Below are 13374 nucleotides of genomic sequence, written 5' to 3' on the forward strand. Positions count from 1 at the left end.
TGGCTTAACAGAAAGTTACTATTTGAAGAAACAGCTTTCCCTTGTTTATATTTACAAGAAAAAGGCTGACATTTTTGCAGAACTCTCATTTTATCATGAAGTGTGGACAGTCAGAAGCAGGTGGCTGTTGGTGGGGTGCAGTGGCTCACACCTGTAATGCCAGCACTTTGGGAGGCCAAGGCAGGCAGATCACTTGAGGTCAGGAGTTCAAGACCAGCCTGGCCAACATGGTGAAACCCCGTCTCTACTAAAAATACAAAAACTAGCTGGGTATGGTGGTGGTTGCCTGTGATCCCACCTATTCAGGGAGGCTGAGGCATGAGAATCACTTGAACCCGGGAGGCGGAGGTTCCAGTGAGCTGAGATCATGCCAGCCTGGGTGATAGAGCAAGACTCCCTCTCAAAAAAAAAAAGGTGGATGCAGTGGTATCAAGAAAAAAGCATTTCAAAACATTTCCACTTTTATTAAAGGTTTTGACAATGAAGATATCACTAAATGTCTTCAAATTCTATTTGTTATAGAATAACCATCTAAATAGGAGACACGTGCCATAATACAGCAACCATTTTAGTGTATAAAATACTTCTGAACTCTTACTATAAAAAGATTTGGCTAAAATACAAAACATCTTTGCAATAAAACTGATAATATAGCTTAAGTAGCTTATAAGATTTCAGAAATGTCTTATGAAAGAAATGAGAATGTTTCCCTGTGCGAGATAAAACTGAACGGTTAACGTTAAGGTGCTATAAACTAGACAAAGCTGGAAAGGCACATCATGTAACTAGAAAAGAACGGCATGTGATGTGGACTTCCTCCATGTCAAACTGACAGGAAAATAGAATATGCTCTTCAGAAGGAAAGGCATGAGAAGATAATTCTTACAAAGCTCTCATTGAGATCTTGAAGAGCTTTACAGGGAACATAATCATAAAATGGCTAGAGATCATTTATAGGACATGGTAATGGATTCCTTTAGATTACAATACCTGCCTCAGATATAAACACAAATCAAATATAAACACCCTTGTAAAGCTGTGCTTCTTTCAGCCAAACATTTCTCTGGTACCACAGTCAGCCTCTAGTAGCATTTGGATGCAAAGGTTTAACTCGTGCTGATCTGGACAAGCCACAGCAGAGACTCTGATTTGGAGACTTCATGGACACTCCTGCCAGTGCGCTGCTGCTATTGCTGCTACTTCCAGATGCTGGTAGAACCATTTAGGTCTCTTGCTTTCAGCTGAAGGACTGCATATTTGTAATGGTTTCCTAGTGGCATCTGAAGAAAGATAAATCTCTTTTGGCGAGGACTGAGATTCTGATTTGATGGCAGCCAGAGCAGTCTACCAAAGTCACTAAAGCATTACATTTGGATTTAGATTCCTTCTCTTTCTTTTCTACTGGGGATTTTACCTTCACTTCTTTTTTTTTTTTTTTTTAATTTCTTTAACTTTACTTTTTCTCATAGAGGAGTCTTTGTCATTATCCTCACTCTCACCAAAATCAGAATCATCCTCAGAATCTTCACCAGTTGCCAAGTCTGGTTTGGTGTCATTAGCACTATTGCCATCACTGCCTTCCAGAAAAATTTTCCTCTGTTGTACCGCAGCTTTAGATGCTGCTTTTCTTTTCCCTTGAATACCACCATTGTCTTTCTTAGTAATCTTATCCAAATCTAAATAATCACTGGCTACACTGCAATTAGAGATATGAGGAGACTTACTCACTGTTTCTGTTCTACTATTGCCATGTTTTTCAACTCTTTTATCTTGAGACTTCTGCACATTAGTGGTGACTGTTGAAAGTTCCTTCACTGATAAAGCTAGTGCAACTTCTAAGTCTCTCTGGTACAGCTTGTCATCTAAAGCCATCCTTTTTTTTTCAGGGGTTTTCTCTTCTAGTGGGATTTCTTCTTTCTGGAGATTGTTCAAATTAGGTTTTGGTTTATCTTGTTTTAACTCCTTTGATGTTCTGGATTGCTTGTTTAAAGGTACAGTTGCAGAAACAAAATCATCATCACTGTCAGAGTCGCCAAACTGTGAGTAATTGATTGGTTTCTTACATCTCACAGGCTGCACCATGATCCCTTTCAGGGCTTGATATTTACACTTCCCAAGTTCTTATTGGCTGTAGTGGTGGTTTCAGTTCCCGCCCAAAACCAGACATTGGCGCTCTCCCTTCACTCTTCATTGTTTCCTTTGCTGTGCAGAAGCCTTTTTTGTTGTTGTTGTTTTTTAATATAATCAGTTGGCTTTAAATGTGTGGATTTATTTCTGAATTATCTGTTTTATTCCATTAGTCTATGTGTCTGTTTTATACCAGTACCATGCTGTTTTGGTTACTGTAACCTTGTAATGTATTTTGAGGTCAGGTAGTTTTATTCTTTTTGCTTAAGATTGTTTTGGTTGTTTGGGCTCCTTTTTGGTTTCATATGAATTTTAAGATTGCTTCTTCTATTTCTGTGAAAAAAGACATTGGTATTTTGATAGCCATTGCATTGAAAATGTAGATTGCTTATGGCAGTATGGTCATTTTAATGATGTTAATTCTTATTCTTGAGCATGGGATGTCTTTCCATTTGTTTGTGCCCTCTTTATTTTATCTAGTGTTTTGTAGTTTTTATAGCTATTGTAAAAAGGGAATGCCTTCTTGATTTCTTTCTCAGCTAGTTTGTTTTATTGGTATATAGAAACAGGTTTTGTATGTTGATTTTTTTTTAACACTCCCTACTTCACAGGTGGATGCATATTGATTTATGTGTGTTGATTTTGTCCTGCAACTTCACTGAATTTATTTAGCAGAACTAAGTTTTCTGGTGGAGTCTAGGTTTTTCTAGATATAAGATCATATCATCAGCAAAGGGGGACAGTTTGACTTCCTCTTTTCTAATTTGGATGCCTTTTCTTTTTTTCCCTCTTGCCTGATTGGTCTGGCTAGGACTTGCAGTACTATGTTGAATAGGAGTGATTAAAGTGGGCATCCTTGTCTTGTTCCAGTTCTTAGAAGAAAGGGTTTCAACTTTTCCCCATTCAGTATGATGTTAGCTGTGGGTTTGTCATATATGACCTTTGTTATGTTGAAGTATGTTTCTTTGATGCCTAGTTTGTTAAGAGTTTTTATCACGAAGGGACACTGAATTTTATCAAGTGCTTTTTCTGTGTCTGTTGAGATGAACATATGGTTTTGTCCTTTATTCTGTTGAGGTTATGAATCATATTTGTTGATTTGTGTAACCATCCTTGCCTCTCTGGGATAAATCTCACTTCATTGTGGTGTATTTTTTTTTTTAATGTTGTTGAATTCAGTTTGCCAGTATTTTGAGAATTTTTATCTCTGTGTTCATTAGGGATATTGGCCTGTAGTTTTCTTTCTTTTTTTTTTTAATATTTTTTATTGCATCCTTGTCTGGTTTTGGTGTTAAGGTAATGTTGGCCTTGTAGAATGAGTTGGGGAGAATTGATGTTAGTTCTTCTATGAGTGTTTGGTAGAATTTGGCAGTGAAGCCATCCAGTCCCGGACTTCTGTTTGTTGGGAGACTTTATTACTGATTAAATGTCTTTACTCATTATCAGTCTGTTCAGGTTTCGTATTTCTTCCTGATTCAATCTTGGTAGATTGTATATGTCTATGTCTAGGAATGCATCCATTTCCTCTCAGTTTTCCAGTATGTTAGTGTATCGTTGTTTGTAATAGTTTTTAATGTTGTTTTGTATTTCTGTGGAATTAGTTGTAATGTCTCTTTTCATTTCTGATTTTATTTGGGTCCTCTCTTTTTATGTTGATTAGTCTAGCAAGTGGTTTATTGATTTACCTTTTCAAAAAATCAGCTTTTTGTTGTTCTTTTGTGCTTTTTAAAAAAGTCGTTTCATTTAGTTCTGCTCTGATCTTTATTATTTCTTTCCTTCTACTAATTTGGGGTTTGGTTCTAGTTCCTTAAGGTGCATTGCTAGATTGTTTCTTTAAAATCTTACTACTTTTTTGATGTAGGCATTTGTTGCTATAAATTTCCCTCTTAGCACTGTTTTTGCTGTATCTCATAGATTTTCGGTATGTTGTATTAGATTTTCATTTGTTTCAATAATTTTTTTGATTTCTTCCTTAATGTCTTCCTTGACCCAGTGGTCATTCAGAAGCATGTTGTTTAACTTCTGTGTATTTATATAGTTTCCAAAGTTCTTCTTAACTCTTTGTTTTGTTTTTGTTTTTGTTTTTGTTTTTTGAGACAGAGTTTTGCTTAGTCACCCAGGCTGGAGTGCAGTGGCACTATCTCAGATTACTGCAACCTCCACCTCCTGGGTTCCAGCAGTTCTTGTGCCTCAGCCTCCTGAGTAGCTGGGACTACAGGTGCACGCCACCATGCCTGGCTGATTTGTATTTTAGTAAAAACGGGGTTTCATCATGGTGCCCAGGCTGGTCTCGAGCTCCTGAGCTCAGGCAGTCTGCCCACCTCGGCCTCCCAGAGTGCTAAGATTACAGGCGCGAGCTACCCCACCCGGCCTATTATTCTTGATTTCTAGTTTTATTCCATTCTTATCTGAGGAGATACTTGATACAATTTCAATTTTTAAAAATTTGTTGACACTTGTTTTGTGTCCTAACATGATCTATCCTGGAGAATGTTCCATATGCTGATGAAAAGAATGTGTTCACAGTGGGGTGCTGGTGCCCACTTTAATCACTCCTGTTCAACATAGTACTGCAAGTCCTAGCCAGACCAATCAGGCAAGAGGGAAAAAAAGAAAAGGCATCCAAATTAGAAAAGAGGAAGTCAAACTGTCCCCCTTTGCTGATGATATGATCTTATATTTAGAAAAAAAGCTAGACTCCACCAAAAAACTTAGTTCTGCTAAATAAATTCAGTAAAGTTGCAGGACAAAATCAACACACATAAATCAATATGCATCCACCTGTGAAGTAGGGAGTGTTAAGATGTCAGATGAAGTGTTCTGTAAATGTCTGTTAGGTCTGTTTGGTCTGATATGCAGTTTAAATCCAGTGTGGCTTTCTTAATTTTTTTATCTACATGATCCATTTAATGCTCACAGTGGGGTGCTGGTGTCCCTAACTATTATCGTAGTGGAATCTATCTCTCCTTACAGATCTAATAATACTTGCTTTATATATCTGGGTGCTCCAGTGTTGGGTGCCTTATATGTTTGGAATTGTTATATCCTCCTCCTGAATTTTTCCCTTTACCATTATATAATGACCTTCTTTGTCTCTTTTTACTGTTTTTGACTTAAAGTTTGTTTTGTTTGATACAAGTATAGCTACTTCTAGTCACTGTTGGTTTCTGTTTGCATGGAATATCTTTTTCCATCCCTTAATTTCAGCCTATATGTCTTTACAGGTGAGATGAGTTTATTGTAGGTAGTATATAGTTGGGTCATGCTTTAAAAACATTTAAAAAATCTATTCAATCAGTATCTATCTTATTTATTTAATTGAGATGGAGTTTTGCTCTTGTTGCCCAGACTGGAGTACAATGGTGCGGTCTTGGCTTACTGCAACCTCTGCCTCCTGGGTTCAAGCGACTCTCCTGCCTCAGCCTCCTGAGTAGCTGGGATTACAGGCACTTGCCACCACGCCTGGCTAATTTTTGTATTTTTAGTGGAGATGGGGTTTCACCACGTAGGCCAGCCTGGTCTTGAACCCCTGATCTCAGGTGATCCACCTGCCTCAGCCTCCCAAAGTGCTGGGATTGTAGGTGTGAGCCACACCGCGCCTGGCCAAATTAGTCTGTATCTTTTAAGTGGAAAGTTTGATCAGTTTACATTCAGAGTTATTGATGTGTGAAGGCTTATTTCTGTCATTTTATTAACTGATTTATGGCTATTCAGTATATCATCTATTCCCTCTTTGTCTCTTATTAATTATTATTTTGGCTTGGTGGTTTTCTGTAGTTGTGAGTCTCTTCCTTGTTTGTGTTTGGTCTATCAGTGGTTTTTATATTTTTTTGTGTTTTCGTGATGGTAGATAGTGTTCTTTTGCTTCTGGATGTAGGACTTTCTTAAGCATTTCTTCTAGGGCCAGTCTAGTGGTGATATATTCCCTCAGCTTTTGCTTGTTTGTGAAATACTTTATTTCTTACTCATGTATGAAGGATAACTTTGCTGGGTATAGTATCCTTGACTGACAGTTTTTTTTTTCATTGAGCACTTTTTAAAAAAAATTATTTTTTTAGACAGTCTTGCTCTGCCACCTAGGCTGGAGTGCAGTGGTGCAGTCTCAGCTCACTGCAGCCTCTGCCTCCTGGGTTCAAGTGATTCTTCTACTTTGGCCTCCTGAATAGCTGGGATTACAGGAATGTATCACCGTGCCCAGCTAATTTTTGTATTTTTAGTAGAGATAGGGTTTCACTATGTTGGCCAGGCTGGTCTTGAACTCCTGGCCTCAAGTGATCCACCTGCCTCAGCCTCCCAAAGTGCTAGGATTACAGGCGTGAGCCACCGTACCTGGCCTTCTTTCAGCACTTTGAATATAGCATTTCATTCTCTACTGGCCTATAAGGTTTCTGCTGAGAATTCCACTGTTAGTTTGATGGGCGTTCCTTTATAAGCAACTAGATGCTTTTCTTACCATTTTTAGAATTCTGTGTATATGATTTTTTGACAGTTTGAATATAATGTGCTGTGAAGAAGACCTTTTTGATTTGTATTTACTGAGAGATCCCTGAACTTGGTGTATCTGATGTGTAAATCTGTTGCTAGACTTGGATAATTTTTACCTATTATTTTATTGAACAGGTTTTCTAACATTTTTGTTTTCTCTTCTCCTGAGACACTGAAAATTTGAATATTTGGTTACTTAATGGTGTTCCATATGTCACACAGGCTTTTCTCATTTTTTTTTTAATTATTACTTTTTGTCTCACTGGCTCATTTCCAAGGGCCTTTCTTAATGTTCTGAGAGTCTTTTATCTGCTTAATCTAGTCTGTTGTTGACACTTTCAAATGTAGTTTGTATTTCATTCAGTGAAATCTTCAGTTCTGGAATTCCTGTTTGGTTTTTCCTTTTTTTTTTTTTTTTTTTCTTTTTGAGATGGGGTCTCGCTCCGTTTCCCAGGCTAGAGTGCTATGGCACGATCTCAGCTAACTGCAACCTTCACCTCCCAGGTTCAAGTGATTCTTCTGCCTCAGCCTCCGAAGTAGCTGGGACTACAGGTACCTGCCACCACACCTGGTGTGGTGGCAATTTTTTGTATTCTTTGCAGAGACAGGGTTTCACCGTGTTAGCCAGGCTTGTCTTGAACTCCTGACCTCCAGTGATTTGCCTTCCTTGGCCTCCCAAAGTGCTGGGATTGATTACAGGTGTCAGCCATTGTGCCCAACCTGGTTTTCCTTTGTGATATCTAGTTTCTTTAGTAAATTTCTCCCTCATATCCCTCAAATCCTGAATTTTTTGTATTGTTTTTCAGAATTCTCTTGTATCTTTTTTTTTTTTTTTTTTTTTTTTTTGAGACAGAGATGGGGTTCTGCCAGGTTGGTCTTGAACTCCTGGCCTCAGGTGATCTGCCTGCCTCAGCCTTCCAAAGTGCTGGGATTACAGACAAGGGTCACAGTGTCTGGCCTCAGAATTCTCTTGTATCTTACTGGGCTTCTTTAAAATCAGTATTTGAGTTATTTTTCTGGGATTTCATAAATTTCTTTTTTTCCCCCCTGAGACAGGGTCTCACTCTGTTGCCCAGGCTGAAGTGCAATGGTATGATCATGGCGCAGTGCAGCCTCGACCTCCCTGGGCTCAGGTAATCCCTCAACCTCAGCTTCTGAGTAGCTGGGACTACAGGTGCATGCTACCACACCTGCTTAATTTTTGTATTTTTTTAGAGATGGGGTCTCACTATGTTGCCCTGGCTGGTCTTGAACCCCTAGGCTCAAGCAGTCTGCCTGCCTCAGTCTCCCAAAGTGCTAGAATTACAAGTCTGAGCTACTGCACCTGGCCAGATTTTTTTGATTGGGATGTATTGCCCGTGAATTATTGTGGTCTTTTGGAGGTGTCATATTTCCTTGCTTTTTCATGTTTCCTGTGTCCTTACACTGGTATCTGTGCCTCTGGTGTAACAGTTGCTCCTTCTAATTTTTTGAATTTTCTTTCATAGGGGAGGACATTCTCCTGAAGATGTATTTGTGGTGTTGGTTGAATATGGCACTTTGGCTTTGATTCTAGGTATGTGTCATAGTGTAGTCTCTGTGTGATTTCTTTCAATGTGAATGGTGTCAGTGGTGTCTGTGATTTCTTAGGTGGCTTAGATTGTGGTTGTTAGTGGAGGCTGTGATAAAGTTTTTTATAAAAGAAAATTTTAACTTTCAATAAAAGAGGTCTCACTCTGTTGCCCAGGCTGGTCTCGAACTCCTGAGCTCAAGTAATCCTCCCGCCTCAGCCTCCCAAAGTGCTAGGATTACAGGTATGAGCCACCATGCCTGGCCTGTGATAAGGTTTTGCTGAGGTCTGGGTTGCCAAGTAGGCCAGCTCTCAGGCCCCAGTGGTGGCACCAGTGGGTTGAAATTGCCTGTCCTTGGGCTTCAGGGCAGTGTATGCTGGCACCAGTGTTAGCAGGTTCAGGTAAGCCAATCTTTGAGCCTCCAGGTGTCTTGCTTGGGTACCAGGAGTGGCACAGGTGAGCCAGGCAGGTTGACAGGTTTTTAAACCTCTGTGCAGTGGGCATGGTGTGGATGATGGCAGTAGCAGTGGTGGGATAACCTTTAGGACCCAAGCTGTCTGTGCTGGTGTAGGCAGTGGCTGTGATGGACTGGACAGGCCAATCCCCCAGGCTTGCAGGTGGCATGTGTGGTTAGTTGCCAGCTGTGGTGGTAGAGGCAGGTTGAATAGGTCCAATCTCAGACCCTGGGAGGAGTGCTTAGGTGCCAACAGTGGTGGTCTATGCTAGGTGATCGCCAGGCCCACGGATTGCATGCTCGGGTACTGAGAGGGATGGAGCCAGGTTGTAGGAGCCTGTCCTTAGGCTCCCCACTGGTACGTGCAGGTACTGGCTGTGGTAGGCAGGGGAGAGTGATCCTCAGACTGCCATCAGAATGCTCTGGTTGGCAACAGCAGGGCTTCTGCCGTGGCCTTGTTACCGGGAAGGGTGGGGTTGCTGTCAGTGGGAGCATTCATAGGCAGGTGGCTTGCAGGGTCACATACTTTGCTTGTGCCTTGCTCCTGCTGCTGCAGCAGCTATTGCAGGCAGTGGAATTTTTCCTCAGTGCATGAAAATGCATGGGTCCTCCTCTGCTGCAGTGTAGGGAGACAGTTGCTGCCAGTGGCTGTGGTCTTGGACCCTGTGGAGCAGCTATAGGTGGAGAATGTCAATGGGGTCTCCAGGGATGTGGAGATGCAGGGTCTGTTGGGTTCCCGGGCATGACAAAGTCTGGTGGGGGCTGGGCTCTCAAAATGAAGGCACACTGTACCTGCTTAGGTTTGTGGGACTTAGCGTGAGCTCTCTCTGGAATAATGTTGTTGCATGGTTTCTAGGCACCTCTTTATGTTAGACTCAGGGCCTGCAGCACTTGAGGGCTTCTCCCATGGCTAGGATTGTAAGAGTCTGGTGGGACTGTGGACCAGTGGAGGTGTCTCAGCTCTCCGCTGATCCTGGTTGAGCAGGCTGCCTTGCCTCTTCCTCCTTTCTTGCTTTCAGTGCTTCTCGTCACCACCGTGCTGAATTCCAGTGTTCTCTCTTAGGTGATCTATTTGAAGTGTGATTATCTCCTCACTATTTTGTTCTCTTTTCATGGAAGAGGCAAGTACCAAATGCATGTAGTCAGCCATCTTGAAGTTCCTCCCTTTCCTGTTTTTTTGATGAATTGATAATTGAATACTGTCCATGACTCAGACTGTAACAAGGTGAGAACATAGAATCTTACCTATTGTCCTCATTGCTACAGGTATTATATCCTTATATATGTGGCGTCAGCCTCAGTCCCCAGATCTTTTTGTGCCTAATAAGCTAGGAACCGGTAATATCATGGTCAGCAAGAGAGAGAACATCCTTAACCTAATATTTGATCACTTACTCTCTTTGGGAATATTTTTTCAATCTTAGTAGTGATGGTGTTTCTGAAAGTCCAGTAGTTAAAGGTAGAATTGAAAGTGTTTACCATTCAAAAGTACTTCAGTATTTTAGTAAAAACATACATTATAGTAAACAATGATAAATATGATTTTCAGGGAGGAAAGAAAGCATGAGATTCTTTATAATAGCAAAATAGTCTGTTTACTTAGGGTACATAGGTCCACAACCGTATCACTTCGTCATATTAACATTCCTTCACCAGTATCTGCAGGGACCCATATAGTCTTAATAATTAAAGTACTTTTAAATTAGTTTTTAAACATATTAGAACAGATCATGTATGCCTGGTTTAAATACAAAGGAATGATAGAGGGTTTTAAAAGATAAAGCCTTGTTCAAAAAATGAGGTAAATTTATCTGTAGAATTAGTGGACTAGATGTACAGCTTGCAAAGTGAGGGTGAGGCCACAGTGCCAGCATTTGGATATGGAAACAGGGTTGAGGTGGTTCTGAATTCATGTCCTTATAAGATCATCAGGGCTGAAAGAGTCATACATGAAACTGGAGACCAAATCTGTGGATACTGAGTAAAACAAGAAACAGGGATAGGTTGTCCCACCTGTTAAAGGAGGTGAACTGCGACTGATTACTGCCATTGTGGTGACATCTAACTCCAAAGGAGACTGACAGTATATATTTTTTACTGTGGTTGCCATGTCCCTTACTCAAAATTGGTAGCTCTTAGGAAGAAGAGAAAAGATATTAAAAGTAGACAGCTAATGGTTTCTGCATGTGAAGGTACAAAAATTATAAGAACATTACAAGAGAATTTCAGATTCAGTGGGATATATACAGTATAGTGCTGTGGTTTGAATGTGTACCCCAAAGTTAATGTGTTGGAAAGTTGATGCAGTGGTGTTGGGACGTGGGGCATAATGGGAGGTGTTTGGGTCTTGGGGACACTACACTCATGAATGAATTAATGCTGTTATTTTAGGAATGGGATCCATGACTCTCCCCCCACTCTCCCCCAGATATTTGATGCCTTCCTCCTTGTTGTTATGTAGTAGGAAGGCCTTCACCAGATGCTAGTGTCTTGATCTTGAACTTCCCACCCTTCAGAACTATGAGGAAATAAATTTCTGTCCTTTATAAATCAACCAATCTCAGATATTCTGTTATAGCAGCACAAAATGGACTAAGACAGTAAGAGAGAGGCACAAGTTAGGTAGAATCACAGAGAAGGGAGTCACTGACTACTCAGAGATGTCTAGGCAAATGGTGCAAAGAAAATATGTGAATTGGGTCTTAAAAATACGTAGAAGTTTGCTGAGAGGGTAAGGGCATGCTAGACTGAGGACTGAAACACCGTGTGAAAGGAGCTGAAACTCATAATTTTGTAAATGCTAAAAACCACGTGTATGATATTCTGTTGAGGTGCCAGGGATACAAAATGAAACAAGGCTGTTTCCTCTAAGAGCTTGCTCTGAGAGACAATTATTTAAACAACCAATTTCAATGGCAGAATGTCGGGTGCTGTAATAATATAAATGTCCCATGTGCACTTGAGAAGAATATGATTTGTGTTGTTGGATAGTGTTCTCTGATACAGCTAATTGGTTTATAGTGTTAAGTCCTCTTTCCTCTTTTGTCTGATTATTCTACCCATTATTGAGAGTCAGGTATTGAAGTTTCCAATGATTACTGTAGAACTGTCTTGTTTCTCCCTTAAATTCTGTTAGTTTTTGCTTTATATATTTTGATGGGCTGTCATTACATGTTAAATGTTTATCATAGTATCTTTTTGCTATATTAAACTTTTTATTAATGTATAGTATCCTTCCTTGTCTCTTACACCTTCTTGTTTTATAGTCTATGTTGTCTGATGTTAATACAGCCCACCTCACTTCTCTTACGGTTCCTATGTGCATGGACTAGCCTTTCCCTCCTTACACGTTTTACCTATTTGTGTCTTTGGATCTAAAGTGAGTCTCTTACGGATAGCATATATTTAGAATATTTTTTTCTATTCATCTTGCCAGTCTCTGTCTTTTGATTGGAGAGTTTATTTACATTAGAGTAATTACTGATAAGGAGAGACTGCTGTTATTTTGCTATTTGTTTTCTTTATGCCTTACAGCTTTCTTGTCACTCATTTGCTGCATTACTGTCTTTTGTGCTGAATTTAATAGAATAATTCCATTCTAATTTCCTTTTGTGTCTATTCAGTAGCTACTTTTTGTAGTTACCATGGGGATTACATTTAACATTCTGAAGATAAAACACTCCAATTTAAATTTATACCAGCTTAACTTCAGTAACATAGAGTAACTTCCTGTGCAGCTCCATCCCTACCCACTTTTGGTTATTTTATGCATTTGTCTCTTATGTAGAAAATAAAATGTGTAGTAACAAACTAAAGTTACAATTATTCTAGCTTTTAGAGTAATGTTTTTGTTGTGTAGTAAAGTTATGTTTAAAAAATTACAAACCGAATAAACCTCAGAGTTACAAACTAAAGTTACAGTAATACTAGCTTTTATACTTGCCCATGCATTTACTTTTACTTTATATAGCTTCAAATTACTGTCTAGCATCCTTTCCTTTCAACCTGTTTGACTCCTCTTAGCATTTCTTTATTCCAGTTTTAAATTTAATATTGTTAATTGACAAATCATAATTTTATACTTTTCTGGGGTACAATGGGATGTTCTGACACATGTATACAATGTGAAATGATTAAATCAAGCTAATTAACATATCCGTAACCTTGTTTACATATCATTTTCATAACGAGACATTTAAAATGTACTCTTAGTTATTTTGAAATATATAATACATTAATACTGACTGGAATCACTGTGCTGTGCAATAGGCCTGAAAACTTATTCCTCCTCTCTGAAACTTGATATCCTTTGACCAACACCTTCCCATCCTGGCTTCTCCCCAGTCTCTGGTAAGCATCATTCTGCTCTCTACTTCTATGAGTTCAACTTTTTTAGATTCCACATGTATGTGAGACCATGTCTTTCTGTGCCGGCTTATTTAATTTAGCATAAAGTGCTCCAGGTTCATTTATGTTGTTGCAAATGAATTTCCTTCTTTTTTAAGGCTGAATTTCATTGTGTATATACACCACATTTTTTCTTCATTAATCCATTGATGGACACTTAAGTTGATTCCATATCCTGGCTATTGTGAATAATGCTGCAGTGAACATGGGAATATAGATGTCCCTTTTCCATACTGATTTTAGTTCCTTTGGATATATACCTGGAAGTGGGATTGCTGGATCATATGGTAGCTCTAATTTAGTTTTTTGAGGATCCTCCATACTCTTTTTCATAATGGCTGTACTAATTTA

The 13374-nt window shown here is 39.4% G+C and overlaps 1 protein-coding gene and 1 pseudogene across 11 annotated transcripts in view; one reads left to right on the top strand and one right to left on the bottom strand.

Annotated features, from left to right (window-relative positions):
* NCK1 (NCK adaptor protein 1) overlaps nucleotides 1–13374 on the top strand; it is an 89364-nt gene that overhangs the window by 38150 nt on the left and 37840 nt on the right. For 2 of the 11 annotated variants that reach the window (XM_063704234.1, XM_063704235.1), the window contains exon 3: nucleotides 12886–12966. The exons of the other annotated variants lie outside the window; for them this stretch is intronic. The gene's annotated coding sequence lies outside the window, so the exon portion shown is untranslated. The remainder of the gene's footprint in view (nucleotides 1–12885; nucleotides 12967–13374) is intronic. 11 annotated transcript variants of the gene reach the window in all.
* On the bottom strand, nucleotides 1076–2082 carry LOC109026123 (RAD51-associated protein 1-like; annotated as a pseudogene).

This window comes from Gorilla gorilla, chromosome 2 (genome assembly GCF_029281585.2).
Source record: "Gorilla gorilla gorilla isolate KB3781 chromosome 2, NHGRI_mGorGor1-v2.1_pri, whole genome shotgun sequence".
Classification (NCBI taxonomy): Eukaryota; Metazoa; Chordata; class Mammalia; order Primates; family Hominidae; genus Gorilla; species Gorilla gorilla.